Below are 5,879 nucleotides of genomic sequence, written 5' to 3'. Positions count from 1 at the left end.
TCTAAAAAGAACAAGTAAATAATAACTGTTTAGGAACTCAGCCCTGTCCTTCATTCCCCTCCTCCCCTTTCCAGGCAACACTAAAGGGGACCCCCAGAAAGGGACTTCCCCAACCAAGCCTCTGGCCACGCACCGTGCTTCTGTTGACAGCCATTCTGGACTGAGCCTGTTTCCTCAAAGGCTTGGTGGCGATGGAGGCAGGTAATTCTCTCCGTGGGCTTCTCAGTCGCGTGTTAACTCTTGTTCACCGCTTAGGGGCGCAAGCATGAGCTCCTGCCTGGAGAACTTGACAGTGGGAATACAGCACTGGGCATCATGTGGAAAATGCGATCCACAAGACTGAGCAAGAACAAAGAGCAGCTCCCCCTTAAGGGGTTATGCAGACCAGACAAACATCATGCACCAGGTTTGGGCCCTTGCAGCATCTTTAAATGGCAGCAGCGTCCTCATGGCTGCCACGAGGACTCCATCACGTCCTCCTTTGAGCTTGACTTCCCCCAGCCCGGGAGAAACACAGCTGCCGCTCAGCTGGCTTTAAGCCTGCCGATGAACTGGGTTGGGAGCTCAAGGGCCTGGTCTCCCCCTCAGCCCCAAGGACAGTTCCGCTGCCACCACCTGCAGCTGCCAGTCGGTGTGGGGGTCTTTGCTTTTGCCTCACCCCAATAACCTTAGATATGCACTTTCTTGTTGTTCGGCATCTGGACATTGTTTCCCTCATTGTTTCCCTGCCATTTCCGGTGTTGAAAACCTCAGGCGGGCCCATCTTTGCCAGCGATTTCGTTTCCCCCGCGAGTCTAGTGCCGGCTCTCTGTCTGAAGGCTGGGCTGCCACTTGGTGCCTCAGAACTCCATGCTGCTCCCCTGGGGACTCCAGTCAGTGGGCTTTAAAAAAAAAATTGAAACATGACCAAAGGAACCAGGAGGGCCATCAAATGCAGCTTCGTCACAGAAGAGGCAACAGGTCGCGTGTCTCAGGTTTTGAGATTCTGGACTTGTCTGTCTTTTGTGAGTAGACTGTCAGTCGGGGGACACTCCTTGGAGGCATTTATGGTGAAAGGATTGCTCACGTTCCTGTCATTTACCTGCTGAAATGAAAGAGAAAACAGTTCTAATATGGCTTCTCTGACCGGCAGCATGTTCAAGCGGATCATACAAGGGCTGGAAAAAGCAATCCCACAGCCTGTGAGCAAAGAAAAGCCAGTGGAACAGGTAATTATGGCTCTAACACGTAGCTGCCCTGGTGCTGTGGTGCCAGCAGCTTCATGCCGACCTCTGCTTGAAGCCCCATTTGACCACCCTTTCCCTCAGTCCCGCTGCTGGCTTCTGCAAGGGCAGGCCAGTCTGCCATGGCAAAAGCAGGAAGCCATTATTTTACAAGTATCAGCTGTAGGCTCTTGAGGCTGTGTTAGAGAAATCTTAGTGAACAATTGCAGGTAGCAAATAGATGTGTGTTTTCTTTCTCTCCCTGCTATCCCTGTCTTATGCTGTAATAGTCAGCCTCAGGTACCGGTCTGGCTTCACTTTGCTGGATAGGTTTCTCCGGTTTCAGAATGCCTCCTCTTGTTCTCAAATGTAGGGTAATCCTGGATTAAGAATCAAAAGGAAATCTTTCTGTTGATGGGAGTGGCTGAAGGAAGCAAGGGGAAGGGGGTGCCTTGTGATAACCTTAAGGACTCACAGATTTATCGTGACAGAAGTTTTATTTATTTATTAGGTTTTTAGCCTGTTCTCCTCTGCACAGCAACGCAGCTTCCTGTAGGAAGCTCACAGAGTGCTGTTTGACCCCCTGGAGAACTGATTGGCTTTGCAGATTAAAAGACATCCTGTTAAGCAGAACCTCTGCCTGAAATGTTGAGGAGTTACTATTACAGTTACGTGTAAACGCACTCCCTGACATTTTGTGGCTGTCTCTGCCTCCCGTGGCAGCCATTTTGTTGTGGTGCTCACCACCCTGCATCAGAATTCCAAAGGTGTCCACGGGCTCCAAAATGTCGGGGACCCCTACTCTAGACCTTGTATCAGGAAATAAAGGAGAAATGTATTAGAGCAGACAAAGGTTAGCAGGATGGCAGTGTATATGCCTTGGGAGTGTCAGGAGCATTCTTCAATGTAGTGGGGCTGTGGTTCAGCGGCAGAAGATACCTATGGGGTTTGACAGAGTCTTTGGGAGCCCTCAGAAGAAAAGAATGAGAAAGGCAAAGTGTTGGCTTTAATTTTGCTTTAATTTTTAATTTAATTTCCCCTCTTTCCCAATAGAAAGTGGAAGCTGGTGGCCTGGATCCAGGGCAAGAAAGTAAGTTGTGAGTTATTTCCCATGATGCCCTTTCATTAGCGCCTTATCGGTGTTTTTCAGGTATTTATTCAACCAAATCAGATTTTCTAATCTGATTTGGCTACCGATCTAACTGAGCCTGAATAAAAGCAGATATTATTCAAGCTCAGCTTCACTTGCTGAAGCAGCGCAAGTTCACCCACCTTCCTGGTTCCTCATGTGTGGCTTGGCTTTGCAAACGCAATTTAAAGGGAAAGTTCCTTTTAAGTGGCTTTTGCAAAGCCAAAACCGCCCATGTCACTTGCAGAGTGCGACTTGGGAGAGGGAGGGGGTGCTTTTTAAATGCCTCCCCTTCCTGAGTGGTGGGAAGCCATTTCAGACCTCCCTTTTCCTCCCTCCACCCCGGAGAGGGGGAAGCAAAACAGAGGGTTTAAAGGCTTCTTCCCTTTTAAACTGGTCAGCTGATGGGCGGCGCTGTTCAAATGGGAGGAAGCTACCACAGCCTGGGAACCCAGTTTAAATGGGAGGAAGCTACCACAGCCTGGGAATCCAGTACCCATTATACCCTATGGTGATCGATATTGGGATTCGGAAATATCAGTACATACCAATATTTTTCGGGTTTGGTATACCCGAACCTGAAAAAAATACTGATTTTTTGTGTGTGTGCGCACCCCTGTGTGTGAGAGAAAATGGTTAACAGTGTTAGCTCATATCAGAGAGGGTCAGATCCTTTAGAGAGAGGCTGGAAGGAGTCCTGTCTCTAAGTCCGCCTTGAGTGCGGGCAGGCTAAAATAGTCAATGTGTGGAGATAGGGTTTGCATTTCCAGAGTGTAAAGTGAGAGAGAACCTGACTCAGGATACTATGCAAGTCTCACAGTTTTGTGGGAAAGCAGTCTAGAAAAGCGTGAGACTGAGGTCATTTCAGGGTCCAGTTTCCAAAGAAAACTAGCTAAAAAATGTTAGTTTCTGAAGCGTTACATTCATGATGTTGAGGGAAGGCCAACGTTCACCTCAAGAATACAAGCTTGGCTCCTAACTGTTCAGTGCACCCAAGGGTTAAAATCTGAAATGTTATAACTTAATGTGCCCAGCAAAAGCTGTATATTTTATCTGTAAGTGGTTTTAAGCCTTGTTCCTTAACCTTCTTATTTCTGCTATCTCTGTTAGTGGATAAAGGTACCATTCTTTTTATCCCATTTCCTGTAAGAATTGTGCTTAGAAGGCCACTTGGGTTCAGTCTGTCAGCAGAAGGCTGGGGCAGAGACCACTCCGGTAGAACTGTGCAGCACACTACCTATCTTCATAAACAGCCTTTTAAATAACCTGTCTTCTTAAACTGCACACAACCACACCTCTCCAGGGGATCCCGTTCCATAAAATGTGATGTGGTCCTTGTTGACTATGAACCAAATAGGGCTAAGCTAAATTATATATATAAAAAAGTACAAATATTTATTAAGGTGTACACGTGTTAAAACTTTCCTGATTAAAAATTGCTTTGTCTAAGATCAGACTGTAAAAGCTTGTCCACTATACATACAAATGATGAGTAAAAACTTTGCAACTGAAGACCAAACGTGTTTCGGCCCCTAAGGGCCTTCCTCAGTGGTCACTATTATCTATATATTCTAGACACACATTCAAAGACCTGTTACAGAATTCTAGTACACACATAATTACACCAGATGTTGTTTCCTGATTGTTCAAAGAAAAGCAGGGGGGGGGGGGAGAGAAGCAACTTCATTATTTTGTCCAAATTTATAAAAGAAACTATTATTAAATAAAAAATGATTCTATTAAAGATAAAGTTACCTTGTCTACTTATAATTGGACTCCTGGTATTAGTGATGGGCCATAGGTATAGCCATATCACCACCACAACTTATTCTAAATTAAAAAGTAAAATGAAATTATAAAAAAAATTATTTAGTCAAATTGTATAATTAATTTCATCCCAATTGAAATGAAAGTTATTACATTGGCTAACAAACCTGGTAAAAGCGATTTTGTATTTCAATTTGGATGAAATTAATTACACAATTTGGTCTTCAGTTGCAAAGTTTTTACCCATCATTTGTATGTATAGTGGACAAGCTTTTATAGTCTGATCTTAGACAAAGCAATTTTTAATCAGGAAAGTTTTAACACGTGTACACCTTAATAAATATTTGTACTTTTTTATATATATGGTTTAGCTTAGCCCTATTTGGTTCATAGTCATATCCTGGGTTGAGTCCCCCCCCCCTTTCCCCCCAGTTTTTGTCGTCCTTGTTGACGCCATATGGGGTTACTTATATTGAGGGAACCCCCAGAAGGTAGCAAGCTGACCACTCTAGCTGGCACTTGGGTATGCAAGGATCACAAAGGAGGCATACAGTGGAAAGTAGTCCTGTGTGTCCGATGTTGTGGTGATCTGGAATGCTGCATGTCCGTTCCTTCTTCCCGCCCCAACAACGTCCTCTCATTAACTTCCCTTCTCTGTTTGGTTTCAGGGAGCAAAGGGGCTTAAGTACCTCTGAAGCAAATGAAGACCCCAGAGCATCTCCTTGTACAGACCAAGTGAAACCTACCTGGACTGAAGGACAGCTGTTGTACTAGAAAGAAATGAGTTGGCACATTTTTTCCCCCTTTTGCTCCTAACTTAAATAAATGCTGGCTTAATGTGCAGGGCACACCTGAGGTGGAGGCAGTTTTATTGGTTAGTTGTATAACAAATGAATAATTTCTGTGGCAAACAGGAGGGAGATGAGTGTGGCTTTAGTCTGCCCATACCACACCCCTGGCTGTTTTGTGTTAAAAACACTTCCCTGTGATTCAGGTATTTAGGGCAGCTAACAAAATATTAATACAAAATAAAACCACATAACAAGAAGAGAAAGCAGGAGAGACCGGCCATTGCCTCTAAACTGTATTTTTGACAAATCCAGTGGTATTGCCAATTCCTGGGCATTTGGCCATGTTGACACCACAAACCAGAATGTTCATGCATCAGAGCTTCAAAAAACCCTGGGAACTGTCTTCTGAAAGGGAGAGTACTGTTTTGCAGGATTCACCCTCAGGAACCCACCCTTCTTTGGCTTCTTTGGGTGAAGCTATGAGTAATGTGGTGGGTCCAACCATCTTCCAACTTAAGTGTCTCTTTCACTGTTGGGACAGCCGCTTAAATAGGAGGAAGTTTGTTTAGAATGGAGGAAGGCTTCAGACTTGAGCTAAAAGGCTTCAGACTTGAGCTAAAAGTGGCAGGAAAATATTTTAATAAGGTTTTCTTTGTGGAATGGTAGGATAGGGGTAGAATCCACTCCAATATTAACCATAAATAGATAGTGTATTTTATTGATAGAGCTTCTTGCTAACTGGGTGCTGTAGAAAAAAGTATGTTAAATAGATCATCCCTATTATCCAATTTACTAATTTAATTTATTTCCTTTTATGTATTGTCTGCCTTTCTTGCTGAGACTCAAGGCAGATCACCAAATTTAAAAATCAATGCGGTAGGAACAGTATAAGATTCATAATAAACAGTGCAATAAGACTGGATTGCAAAATTACAGAACTGTGCAATGAAAACAGTTTAAGACCTGGCCTATCACAATCTAGGTGGGCAT

The 5,879-nt window shown here is 44.2% G+C and overlaps 1 long non-coding RNA gene across 1 annotated transcript; it reads left to right on the top strand.

Annotated features, from left to right (window-relative positions):
- The first annotated feature begins 1,176 nt into the window (after positions 1–1,176).
- On the top strand, positions 1,177–4,836 carry LOC107110407. The gene is made up of 3 exons (XR_001482516.1): positions 1,177–1,208; positions 2,256–2,292; positions 4,767–4,836. It is a non-coding gene; the product is annotated as an uncharacterized LOC107110407 (long non-coding RNA).
- The last annotated feature ends 1,043 nt before the right edge of the window (positions 4,837–5,879 follow it).

This window comes from Gekko japonicus, unplaced genomic scaffold (assembly GCF_001447785.1).
Source record: "Gekko japonicus isolate JY-2015 unplaced genomic scaffold, Gekko_japonicus_V1.1 scaffold944, whole genome shotgun sequence".
Classification (NCBI taxonomy): Eukaryota; Metazoa; Chordata; class Lepidosauria; order Squamata; family Gekkonidae; genus Gekko; species Gekko japonicus.
The sequence above is the reverse complement of the archived record's forward strand: the minus strand, read 5'-3'. Positions and strand labels throughout refer to the sequence as shown.